The sequence below is a fragment of the Castor canadensis genome, chromosome 17 (assembly GCF_047511655.1).
Source record: "Castor canadensis chromosome 17, mCasCan1.hap1v2, whole genome shotgun sequence".
Taxonomy (NCBI): Eukaryota; Metazoa; Chordata; class Mammalia; order Rodentia; family Castoridae; genus Castor; species Castor canadensis.
Window position 1 is genome coordinate 48,607,816 of NC_133402.1, and position 13,847 is coordinate 48,621,662.

At 39.7% G+C, this 13,847-nt stretch overlaps 1 long non-coding RNA gene across 1 annotated transcript; it reads left to right on the forward strand.

The window, feature by feature from the left end:
• The first annotated feature begins 1,060 nt into the window (after positions 1-1,060).
• LOC141418530 (uncharacterized) lies at positions 1,061-10,110 on the forward strand. The gene is made up of 3 exons (XR_012443158.1): positions 1,061-1,167; positions 8,872-9,026; positions 9,996-10,110. It is a non-coding gene; the product is annotated as an uncharacterized lncRNA (long non-coding RNA).
• The last annotated feature ends 3,737 nt before the right edge of the window (positions 10,111-13,847 follow it).

Here is a 13,847-nt window from a genome sequence, read left to right on the forward strand (position 1 = left end):
GGCCACTAACTGAAGAGGGAGAGTAAAAGAAGGAAGTTAAGAAGGTGAATGTGGTAGATGTACTTTCTATATAAGAATGAACATGGAATTTTTAAACCTGTTGAAATCACCATAGAAATGGGACTAAGGTAGAAAGGAGAAAAATAGAGGGAATGAACCAATTTAGGTTATTATATGTATATATATGTATGTGTGTATATATATATATATATATATATATATATATATATGTATGTCACAATGAAACACTCTGTATAGCTATCTTAAACAAAAATGTCTTTTTCTTCAAAAGCAGAGAACAGGAAGGCAAAAGAGGTCCTGTCTGAGGGGTTAGTATCAGTGGGAGGACGGAGAATATAAGGAAAAGGTATAGGAGGGTGAATGTGGTGGAAATATTACGTACTCATGTATGAAAATGGAAAAATGGGACCTGTTGAAACTATCCTAGGAATGGGGAAGAGGGGGAATAAAGAATGATGGAGGGGGTGAATTTAACTATGATATATTGTAAGAACTTTTGTAAATGTCACAATGTGTCCCCATTACAACAATATGATAATAAAAAAATTTTAATTAAAAAAGAATAAAAGTTAAAAAAATAAAGCAAAAGGGACTGATGATGTGGCTTAAGTGGTAGAGTGCCTGCCTATCAACTGTAAGGTCATGAATTCAAGCCCCAGTACTGCCAAAAAAAAAAATTATATATATATATATATATATATATATATATATATATATATATATATATATGTATATAAGTTTTCACACAGTTTCCCAATCACGATTTTTAAATAGCCTCGTGTTCCAACAAGTTAGATGTTTCAAATTTATAATTAACTTACTGGCTCAACAGAGTGGCTTTAAAGCTTACAGTGCTTAATTCCCATGTCTGGGTTATATTCTTGAGGTTCCCATTAACACAAAAGTTTGCCTCTGGAAAAGCTGCCATTCCAAGCCTATTATTTTGTTTTTCTGTGTAATTAGAAGAATAAGCTTGTCCCTAAACTACTTTGCAGTAGAAACATAATTTACTTCTCTCTTCACCCTCTTCAGAGACTCCCACCAGGGAATGTGTCAAGCCTGGTAATAATATCCTGATGTGAATTGAGATCACCCTGAGTGACCCCTGTAATAGGCTGTCAGCCATGTCCTATCCACACAGTACAGGTGAGTGCCCTCTAACCATATCTGAGTCAGGCTGACTTATCTGGGGTCCTTCTTAAATCTCTCTTTCACACATTCTCTCTTAGGGATTTCTGTCTGTCATTTTAAAGAATTTTCTTCTGTGATCTTTCCTATTTTTAACCAGCACTTCTTTTCTTTATTTCTTTGAGCATATCTCATGTTTTCTTATCTCCATCTTTTCTTTCCTCACCACTCTGCTGGCAACACATTCTATTTTATCAGCCCACTGCATTTTTATTCTTTACACCTTTTTCAGTTGTTTGGCATTCCACCCATAAGACTCCAAAAATACATTCATTTTCACTCTTTTCTAATCATTCCAAAATTTCCCAGTTCTCTCTTCTCTTGTAGACATTAGAATGTAGCAGCAGCTTAGGAGCATTGGCTGCAGAGCCAGCTGCCCACGGTTCATAACAGCTGTGTGCCACTCCCCAGGTGCAGGACCCTGGACAAGTTACCTAACCACTCTGCACCTCAGCTCCCATCTGTGTGTCCTAAAATGTGTGCCCAGGATTTGTTTGGTTTTTTTTTTTTTTTTGTCTTTTCTTTTTTGGTGCTGGGATCGAACCCAGGGCCTCATGCATGCTAGGCAAGCGCTGTACCACTGAGCTACATCCCAGCCCTGTTTTATCAGGATGTTGTAAGCCATGCCAACACAGCAATGACTGTCATGAAGGAACAAGTAGACAGGACAAGCCATGCAATTAGCATATGTCTGTCCTTATGTCAATACCACACAATCTTTGTTACTATAGATTTAGAGTAAATTTCAAAATTAGTAAGTATAAGCCCTCCAACTTTGTTATTCTAGCTCAAGATATTTTGTGTGAACCTCAGTTTTCTTTCCTCTAGCATAAATGCTCAGGAATACAACTTCTATGATGGCAGTATATGTAGCTTTATAAGAAACCACAGAACTTTTTCAGAGTGGCTGTAACATTTTACATTTCTGCCAGCAATGTATGAGTGATCCTGTTTCTCCACATGCTAGGCAATATTTTGTCTTGTTATTTATTTTTTTATTTTAGATATTCTGGTTTTTGTTATTGTTGTTTTTCTTTGTGGTACTGAGGTTTAAACTCAGGGACTCACTCTTGCTAAACAGGTGCTCTACCAGTTGAGCCACTCTGCCAGCCCTTTTCTGTGTTGGGTATTTTCAAGATAGGGTCTCTCAAACCATTTGCTTGGGCTGGCTTCAAACCTCAATCCTCCTGATCTCTGCCTCTTGAGTAGCTAGGATTATAGGCGTGAGCCACCAGCACCCAGGTATGCTAGCCATTCTGCTAAGAATGTAATGATGTTTCATTGTGTGTGGTTTTAATTTACATTCCATTAATGACTAATGATGTTGAACATCTATTTACTTATTTTTTTTATTATCATATTATTGTTGTACTGGGGACACATGGTGACATTTGCAAAAGTTCTTATATCATAGTTGCTGGGCACCTGATCAGGAGGCAGAGATCAGGAGGATTGCAGTTCGAAGCCAACCCCAGCAAAATAGTTTGCAAGACCCTATCTCAGAACAACCCTATCACAAAAAATTGGGCCGGTGGAGTGTCTCAAGGTGAAGGCCCTGAGTTCAAGCCCCAGTACTGCAAAAAAAAAAAAAAAAAAAAAAAAATATATATATATATATATATATATATACACACACACATATATATTAGTTGAATTTACCCCCTCCATCATTCTCCTTTGTTCTCCACACACCCCCATTCCTGAATTGAATTTCTGTCTTATATCCTCTTCGGTGAAAGTATTTTCATGTCTTGCAAAGTTTATTTTTAACCCTATAGAGGTTTAGGTCTCCTAGAAGCATTTGATGAAAAGAGCACCATTCCCTTATTGAGTTACCTTGCCACCTTTATTCAAAATTGGTTGCTCATATGAATATTCTGCCAGCTTCTCAGGCCAAAATTCTTGGAGTTATCCTTGCATGCTATCTTTTTCTCACTTGGCACATAGCCAGTCCATCAGTAAATCCTATTGATTTTAACTTCAACATACATTGTTCCCATCCATCGACTGAAAATAATAATCATCACTATTTTGCCTGTTAATCTGGCAGTTGATTGTGGAACATGACACGGTTCAGCAGTGCAGTGCTTGCTTAGGGTCTAGTGTGATTACAGTCACATGGGCACTGGGGCTGCAGGCATCGCAAAGGCTTCTTTCTCTGCACATCTGATGTCTGGGGTTCTCAGGCATCCCTCTTCTTCCATCTCTGTGTGAGGTCTCTTCACTTGGTCTCTCACCATGGAAACCTCAGAATAGCCAAACTTCTTACCTGGCAGCTTGAAGACTGTGTCAGCAGATTTCCCAAAACAACTTTATAACACGTGCATGGCCACTTTAACCCAGCCTCAGACATCAAGCCACCTCATTCCTGCTGCTTTCCTCTAGGACACAACTGCTTTCCACTAGAAGTTAGTTAAGATTCTTGGTGCACTCCATCAGGGAAATGCAAAGAATCTTGGTGTACTCTTGTTCAGAATTTCATGATAATGTTGCTAAAATAATTATTCTAAAATTTAAAGCCAAAGTGGACATGTGAATACATCTTTACTTGATAATGGTAGTGGGTTGTATGGTAACCCCTCCTAAAAGTATGACCATGTCCTAATCCCTGGAACCTATATTACCTTATATGACAAAAGAACATTACCTTATATGGCAAAAGATGTGACTAGATTAAGGATCTCAAGACCAGGAGCTTATCCTGGTTTATCCATATGGGCCCTAAACAGGTAGGTATCCTTTTTATTTATTTTTCTTTTTTAACTTTTCTTTTTCTTTTTTTTTTTTTTTTTTTTTTGGTGGCTTAAACTCAGGGCCTCATGCTTGCTAAGCAGGTATTCTACCATTTGGGTCACTTTTCCAGCTTTTTTTTTGTGATGGGTATTTTCAAGATAGGGTCTCACAAACTATTTGCCTGGACTGGCTTCAAATGGTGATCCTCCTGATCTCTGCTTCCTGAGTAGCTAGTATTACAGGCATGAGTCACTGGTACCCGGCATAGGTATCCTTTTTGGAAAGACATACAGAAGAAGATGTACACAGATAAGAGTGAGATGGGAAGACAGGGGCAGAGATTGGAATGATGCTTCCACAAGCCCAGGAATACCAGGACAGTCACCAGAACCTGTCAGAGGCAGTCAGGCTCTTATAATCCTAGCTACTCAAGAGGTGGAGATCAGGAGGATTGTGGTTTGAGGCCAGCTCAGGCAAAAATTTTGCAAGATCCCATCTCAACCCATAGCTGGGCATGGTGATATGCCCAGCTACGTGGGAAGTATAAATAGGAGGATCACGATCTAGGCCAGCACAGGTATAAATGTGAGACCCTATATGAAAAAGATCTAAAACAAGGGCTGGGGAAATAGTTCAAGTGGTAGATTACCTGCCTAGCAAGCATGAGGCCCTGAGTTAAATCCCCAGTGCTATGAAGAAGAAGGAGGAGGAGGAATATGAGGAGGAGGAGGAGAAGAAGAAGAAAGGGAGGGGGAGGAGGAGGAGGAGGTTATGTTCCCGGAGGGAACATAACCCTGCAGACTCATAGTGTCCAGATCTGGGAAAGAATGTAGTTCTGCTGCTCAAGACACTTACTTTATGGTAATTTGTTAGGCAGCCTTAGGAAACCAGTTCAATAACAATCTTCATCCATGTTACATTGTGGAACATCAGGACCTGAATGATTTGATTGTCATTTTGCCACATGACATTTTAGTGAAGCCACTGGCTTCAGTGAAACCACTAAGAGTATCTGTTTAAATGTAATTTCTCCCCCAAATTCAGACCTTGCTCAATTGGGAAAAAAAAAAAAAAACAACTTATTCTGTGATGATACAAAATTTTTCTCAACCCTTTTAAAATTCAGAAGACTAAACAAAGCCAGGTGTGATGGTGCATACCTGTAATCCCAGCACTTAGAGGCAGAGGCAGGAGAACCCTGAGTCTGAGGCCAGCCTGGGCTACATGGTGAAATCCTGTCTCAAAAACAAAACAAATAAACAACAACAAAAACCCTAAACCGTTTTCTATATAGTAAAACAATTATAAAACAATCAACTCTCCCACATGGATGGGAAATGTCCAGGCTTGAGGATTTGGACTAAGAGTGACTTCGTGGCTGTAAGAGGCCATGATGACAGGTAAGCCTTGCTTTTGAACGTCTAAATTGATTATTCACAGGAAGAGGCCAGAGCCATCATCAAGTCAGAGAAAGCTACAAAGGAGGCACCTGGTTCTCTGCCGTGGGCAGCAGTCCTGTCCTCAGGCTCTGTATTTGCTTCTTCAGGCATTTCACATTCACTCTAACCTTCAGTTTTGTGGCAGCAAAGTCTGCTGTCCTGATACTTAAAACTATTTTCATGGGATCCCACAGGTTTAGGGCTCAGTTCTCAAGACTGCCTCCACTTCAGACCTAGTTGCAAATCTAGGCCTCCAGAACTTCTGACTATCAATTGTGGTTCCCATAACCCCTTCCTTGGGTTCTACTGGGAAGTATGTTTATGGGTTTGTTATAAATAGTATTACAAAGGATACAGATGAAGAAATGCATAGATTGAGGTATGGGCGAGAGGGTATGGAGTTTCCATGCCTCCACTGGACACACGGCCCTCCAGGAACCTCCAGGTGTTCAGCTATCCAGAAATTTACCTTTGGCTGTCTTTTTGGCTATTTATGGAGACTTCATTGCATGGGCATGATTGTTAACAGGCTGCTGGGGAAACCTGGTCAAGCCTGTTTAGATTCTTTAGCATTCTTTCCTCCCAGGTATGGGTATAGGACAGCATCTATCTGGAATGCTTGGAGAAAGGTCTTGTAACCTTCTATCAGACAGGGGTAAATCTGAGAATTTTCTTTCTTTCCTTCCTTCCTTTTACTTTTTTCTTCTTTCTTTCCTTCCTTCCTTTTACTTTTTTCTTCTTTCTTTCCTTCTTTCTCTCTTTCTTTCCTATTTCTTTTTCTCTCTCTTGCTTGCTTTCTTCCTCTTTCTCTCCTTTTTCTATCTTTTCTTTTCTTTTCTTATTCATTTATTGACATGTGCATGCATTGTTTGGGTCATTTCTCCCCCTCTATCTTTTCAGTATTGGGGTTTTTAATTCAAGGCCTTGAGCTTTCCAGGCAAGCACTCTACTTCTTGACCCACACCCCCAGTCCTCAGAGAATTTCTTTATGGCTAGTTCTAAGATAAAAAAGTAGGGGAAGATTACACTTTGTATGACCTGCCTTGGGGAAGAGAAATTCTAGTTTCTATGGTCTGCCTAGGGGAAGGAATTATGATCCTGGACCTATAGATGAAAACCAAAACTTATATATCAGAATATCATAGAATCTAATTTAACAGAATAAAAAACATAGTTATCAGGTTTATATTTCATGACCCTGTCAATATGAAAAGTTTTCCATTCTATTCCAAATTCTAAGAAAGAGGACTTTTACTTACCTGGTTTTGGCTAATGGAGTAGATAACATTGGAGAAAAATGGTGCTCCTGAGAGCTGCCATGTGGATCAGGGGAGGCAGCTGTTTAAAGGGATCCCCATCTTACTCCATTCAAGCTGCTGTAACAAAATACCAATACTGGGTGGCTCACAGACAATAGAAATTTTTTGTTTGTTTGTTTTTTGCAGCACTGGGGTTTGAACTCAGAGATTTACCACTTGAGCCACTCCACCAGCCCTTTTTTGGTGATTTTTTCTTTCTTTCTTTCTTTCTTTCTTTCTTTTTTTTGTTTTTGAGATATAGTCTCCTAAACTATTTTCCAGGGCTGGCTTCGAACTGCAATCCTCATTGATCTCTGCTTCCTAAGTAGCTAGGATCACAGGCATGAGCCACTGGCACTGGGCCAGAAATTTCTTTCTCACGATCCTAGAGGCCACGGTCTGAGATAAGGGAGACAGCATGGCAGCATTCCAGTGAAGGTCTTCTTCTGGGTTGCAGACTGCTGACTTTTTGTGTCTTCACAAGGCAGAAAGAGGAGAGAGAGCTGCCTGGGATTTCTTTTATAAGAATATAAATCCCATTTATGACAGCTCCTTATGACTTAGTTACCTCCTGAGTCTTCACCTCCAAATATCCTGGGGGTTAGAATTTCAACACATGAATTTTGGAGGGACACAAACATTCATTCCATGACACCCTCTATAGAAAATACTGGAATGAGTTGTCCAGTTCTTGGGAGATTGTAACTGTAGGAAATTGTTACATCATGGGCAGACACTGGCTGTAAGAGCCATCTCAGACAAGGCCTGCTCCCTTAGCATAGACTTTTATGGAGACATCTGTGGGATGTTTCTTTCCCCTTCTACTAGAAAGTTAAATGCACAAAGGCAAAAACCCAGAAGCTGTATTGGCACTAAGAGATGAGCTCTTCTGACCTGATTCAATGTCTCAAGGCAGACACATAAATGTGGCAAGCAGATTCCCTACCCCAGTAATTTGGAACAACTTAACGGGTGCCACATAGAGAACTAAAACTGTTCAAGGTATGGGTGTTGACATTTCTGACAGAAAAGTCATGGTGTGAGGAAGGTGATGTTTATCTCATATGCGCAATGAACAATACTAGCGAGTGAGTTTAGGAAGAGACTCCTTCAGCTGTGTGGATCTGGCCCCAAGAAAGAAGCCTGAGTGGAGGTCAGGCTAGGAGTCTGCCCACCTACAGCTTGTTTCAATCACAGCTAAATGGGCTGTGAGCAGGGCTCCCTCCATGTGCAGCAGACTTTGGCCAAGCCTTTAAATGAGAACACCCAGAAGAGGAGAAAGGAGACTAGATGTGGGCTCAGGCTGCATAATATGGAGATCCAGTTGCCTGATGTGCCATTAGTGATAATATTCTCCTACCTGGATGTAATCAGCTTGCTACAGTCTTCTCAAGTGTGCAAGGTAAGGGCTCTCCACCCACCACTGCTGTCTGAATAGACCAGCAACCTGCCCACACTCCTCCAGCATGTCAATTCTTGCAGAAGGCCTATTTCACCTCTCAACCTCAGCCATGGGAACTTGGCTACCCTGAACTCACACCTATATAACCTTCTCTCATTCCTTAAATTTATGTGTTCAAACCCATCCATTTAGCTCATACACACCAGTGTCTATTCATTTCTCTTTATCAGTTGGAGCCCGAATTTGCAAAGCTGCAGAATGATACACCGAACATCATTTACTCTGAGGACCAAAAATTTTGTTAAATGAAAAGGGCGCTGATACAGGGGAGTCATTTTGTTGACTAAATAGTCCTTGAGGCTCCCATTTCAAGCCCTACGAAATCGACCTTCCTTCCTCTGAACTCCCACAGGAACCCTGAGTGCCTGTGTTAGCAGTGATGGGTGGGTTTTGAGAGCTGGGATGGTGTTTGATTAACCTGTGTGGACCCAGCTCCCAGAACAAATGAGAGCAGAGGCAACACCAACACTTGGGTACTGATTATCTGCTTATCAATAAGATTGCAGAGAATGATCACCTGGGGCCGTAAGGAAAAGGACAGAGTATGGTGAGAAGGGGAGAGGAACCTGTTTAATTATGCACTTGAGCTGAGCACCTAGGCCTATGGATACCTGTGTGTGAGAGGCACACAGTAAGGTGAACATGAAAAAAGATTCAGGTGATGTGACAATAGCTTTGAGGAGGTGAACTGCTGGGGGGCAGCCTAATAGTTTGTGACTTTTGTTTCCAGAAGGCTGAGTCTGAAGAAATGGCACTTCTGTGAGTTCATCTGCCAGGGCACCCAGATGTGGAAGCAGTTACTCCTCCACCAAATAAAGCAGGAGTGTCAGATGGCATTAGGAAAGGCACAAGACTTTCTCTACAAAGAAGTATCTAAGGACCTTGGTATGGGGACAGATGCCCTGGGGAATATGGGCTCAGAAGCCCACTCTGTTTTTTCCCTTGCATGCAGTTCTGTGTTCTCATTCAGTAAAGGGAAAGGGAAATAAAATTTAGTGTGCCTGGATTGCTGTGGTTGCCACAAAACAGTCCTCTTGCTTCCTCTCTTGTCTCTGGTAATCTGCACTGAATATAGCAACCAGGGTGATTGTTTCATAACAAAAATTGGGCCCTTTGGCCCAGTGCATCCTGTAATCCCAGCCACTCAGAAGATAGAGATTGGGAGTATCAAGGATTTAGGCCAGCCCAGGCAAAAAGTTAGTGAGACTTCATCTCAATCAAAAATCCTGGCATGGTAGAGCAAACCTATGGTTCCAGCTATGAGGGAGGCTGTAGGTAAGATCCCATTTTAGGCTGGTCCCAGGCAAAAACCAAGACCTTAGCTGAAAAATAACTAAAGCTGCAAATGGCTGAGGGTGTGACTCAAGTGGTAGAACATCTGCCTAGCAAGCATGAATCGCTAAGTTCAAACCCCAGTACTACAAACTGCAAACCCCTGCAAAAAAAAAATAAAGTTGGGCCTTGATGCTTCTTGTTTGTTTTCCAAAGGCTTCCTACCCTTCCTAGAATAAAACCTGGGCAGGGGGAATGGATGGGAAATTCCTAAATAGCAGAGGCTCTACTCTTCCTTTTGTCCCTGATACCTCTTTGAATGCTTGGAACAGTTCTCTTGTTGGAGTGATTCTTACACTCATTTTATATCTATGAAAACACAACCAAGTTGACCAGTGTCTCCCAAATGGCCAATCTGCAATGGAACCCATGTTTGGCTGACTCTGAAGCTGAGTTTCCATTTCTCCATGATTGCTCCCCAAACCCCCTACAAGTGGATAGAAAAGCTGAAAATTATCTTTATTTGGTTTGAAACATCCCTAAACGATCTAGTGGCCAAGTATCGTCTGTGTTTCCTTGCAGGACTGTTGTGAATTACAGCTTTTATCTCGGGAAGTGGCCTCGCGAAGGATGAAGGGAAGTCCATCATTTGTACTGTGTCTTCCAGATGCAAGTTTTTACCTGGGATGTGCAAGAGGTGAGTCTGGCCAGTGAATAGCAAAAGGAACGCATACCTGTGTCCATCCTATGGAACTGTGCAAGGGCTCAGGGGTAGAGCACTTACCTAGCAAGCACAAGGCCTTGAGATCAGACCCCAGTACTGCCAAAAAATAAAATAAAATAAAGGGATGGAATAGAGAGAGGAAAGGGAGGGAAGGAGAGAAGGGAGAGAGGGAAGGAAGAAACCATACAAGAGAAAAACGATATTTGGAATTGATAACAGAAGCAAAGCTTCAAAACAGTTTTTTTAAAACTGAAATGAAAATTGCTCTTAGTTATTGTAATTATTAGCACAGTAATTATATATATTAAAGGGATTCACTGTGATATTTCTATACATACCTACATCATGCACTGGTCATTAATATTCACCCTGCTTCTACCTTCACCCTTCCCCACTCCTTTCCAGTTCCTAGTAGTCTGTAATAATTTTTTTTAAACTTTGAGGTCTTTTCTTTTTAGTTTCCACCTATGAGAGAGCTTGTGATACTTGTCTTCCTGTGTCTCCTCATTTAACATAATGATCTGTAGCTCCATCCACTTTCCTACAAATAGCATGAATTTATTCTTTATGACTGAGTAATACATTTTCTTTATCCATTCATGTATTGATGGGCATGTGGGCTGATTCCATGTCTTAGCAATTGTGAATAGTGCCACAATAAGCATGAGCATATCGGTATCTCTTATGGGCTGACTTCATTTCCTTTGGATATATGCACCCTGGAATGGGACAGTTAGATCACCTGGTAATTCTATTTTTAGCTTTTTGAGTAACCTTCATACTATTTTTCCATAGCGGTGAAATTTACAATTCTACCAACAGTGTATAATTCCCACCCCCAGCCCCAGCATCCTCGCTAGCATTTCTTTTTTATTATTTTTTTTTGATAATAGCCATTTTAACTGGGATGAAATGGTACCTCACTGTAGTTTTGATTTGCATTGCTCTGATAGTTAATAATATTGAACATTTTTTCATATATTCATTAGTCATTTGTATTTCTTTTGAGAAGAAATTCAGGTCATTGGTCCAGTTTTTAACTGGATTACATATTTTTAAGTGTTGTGAGTTCTTTATATATCCTGGATAGTAGCCATCTGTCAGGTAAATAGCTGACAAATATTTTCTCCCATTCTGTAGATCTCTTCACTTTGTTGATTATTTCCTTTGCAGTGCAGAAGCTTTTTAGTTTGAAATCTCTTTTGTCAACTTTTGCTTTTGTTTCCTGTGCTTCTAGAAGTCCTACCCAGAAAATCATTGCCTGTATTGTTATCTTAAATTTTTCTGTTTTCCTCTAGTAATTCCAAAATTTGATACATATTGAGTGGATTTTTGTACAGGATGAGCAATAAGGGTCAAGTTTCAATCTTCTGTGTTTGGATATCCAGGTTTTCTAGCTCCATTTGTTAAAGATGTCCTTTCAATGATGTACGTTTTGGGCATCTTTGTGGAGAACAGGTTGTAGAGGTGTGGATTTATTTTTGTCTTTTCTATTCTGTTCCATTGGTCTGTATCTCTGTTTTCATGCCTATACTGTGCTGTTTTTGTTACTATGGCTCTGTAGTAAGTCTTGAAATATGCTATTGTTCCTCTTGTGTGTGTGTGTGTGTGTGTGTGTGTGTGCGTGTGTGTGTGTATGGGTGGTACTGAGTTTTGAACTTGGGGTCTCATGCTTGCCAGACAGGTACTCTACAACTTGAGCCACTCTACCAGCTCTGAAATTGGCTATTGTGATGTTCTTTTTTCTCAAGAATGTTTTGGCTATTTGGGGTTTATGTGCTTCCATATGAACTTCAGGATTGTTTTTTTCTAGTTCTGTGAAAAATGTCATCGGCATTTTGATATCCTATTGAATGTATAGATTGCTTTAAGTAGTATGGACACTTTAACAATAATTAATTCTTATAATTCATGAACATAGGGAGGTCTTTCCATTTTTTAGTGTCTGCTTCAGTTTCTTTCTTCATTGTTTTATAATTCTCATTGTAGAAGTCTTTCACTTAAGTTTATTCCTAGGTATTTGTGTGTGTGTGTGTGTGTGTGTGTGTGTGTATGTGTGTCTCTATTGTGAATGGGATTGCTTTTGCAATTTTTTTCTCAGTAAATTCATTCTTGGTAGACAGAAAAGATACTGATTTTTGTATGTTTTTGCATTTTGTTACTTTATGGCCTTCATTTATAAGTTCTAATGTTCTCTTGATGGAATCTTTAGGCATTTCTATGTAGAAAATCACATTATCTGGGATCAATTGACTTCCTCCTTTTCTATTTGTATGTCTCTTATTTCTTTGTCTTGCCTAATTGTTCTGGCTAAAATTTCTAATAACATATAAAATATGTTATTAGATTCCAGATTTAAAATGAAATTATTTTAGATTTTTTCCATTCATTATGATGTCGGCTATAGGTTTGTCATATACAGCCTTTATTATGTTGCAGTAGCATCCTTCTATATCTAATTTGTTTAGGGATTTTATTATGAAGGGATGTTGGGTTTTTATCAAATGCTTTTTCTGCATCTACTGATATGATCATATGATTTTTATACTTCATTCTATTTGTGTGATGTGATATGTTATTGATTTGTGTAAGATGAACCATCCTTGTATCCCTGGAATGAAACCAACTTATCGATGGTGTGTGATTTTTTTTTTTTATATGCTACTGATTTTGATTTGCTAGTATTTTGTTGAGGATTTTACGTCTATGTTCATTGGGCATATTGGTCTATAGCCTTCTTTTACTGATTAGTCCTTGTCAGGTTTTGGAAACAGGGTAATAATGACCTTGCAGAATAAGTTTGGAAAGATTTCCTCCTTTTTCAATTCTATGAAATAGTTTGAGAAGTATTGATGTTAACTCTTCTTAAGAGTTTTATACATGCTGGGCGCTGGTAGCTCACACCTATAATCCTAGTTAGATATTGGGAGGCTGAGATTTGGATGATCACAGTTCAAGGCCAGCCCTGGCAAATAGTTTTCTAGGCATCATCTCCAAAATAACCAGAGCAAAAGGGACTGGAGGTGTGGCTCAAGCAATAGAATACCTATTTTGTAAGCACAAAGCACTGAGTTCATTTCAAACCCAGTTCCACCAAAAAAAAATTTGGCAAATATTCATCAGTGAAACTGTCTGGTCCTGGGCTTTTCCTTTTTGGGAGACTTTATTACTGATTCAATCCCATTACTGTTCATTGGTCTATTCAAGTTTTTAATATTCTATTGGTTCAATTTTGGTAGGTCATATGTGCTCAGAAATTTGCGTATTTCTTCTAGACTTTCTAATTCATTAGCATATAGTTTTCATAAGAATCCCTAATGATCCTTTAAATCAGTTATAACTGTGGTATCAGTTATAATGTCTCCTTTTCCATTTCTTATTGATTTTAATCTCTTCCTTTACATTCCTATTTTGTTTCTTGCTGTAGTGATGATTGAATCCAGGGCCTTGTGCTTGCCCACTACCACTTAAGCCACACCCCCAGCCCTTTTTGTATTTTAGTTATTTTTTAGGTAAGGTCTTGTGTTTCTGCCAGAGACAGGCCTCAGCCCACAATTCCCCTACTTATGCCACCCGAGCAGCTAGAGGCACTCATAACACTAGAGCCATGCCTTCAGCTGAGCCCACACTACAATACACAACTTATTGATTGAAATAAGGCCTCTTAAACTTTTTATCCATGCTGGCCTTGCAATCTCTGCTTCCTGAGT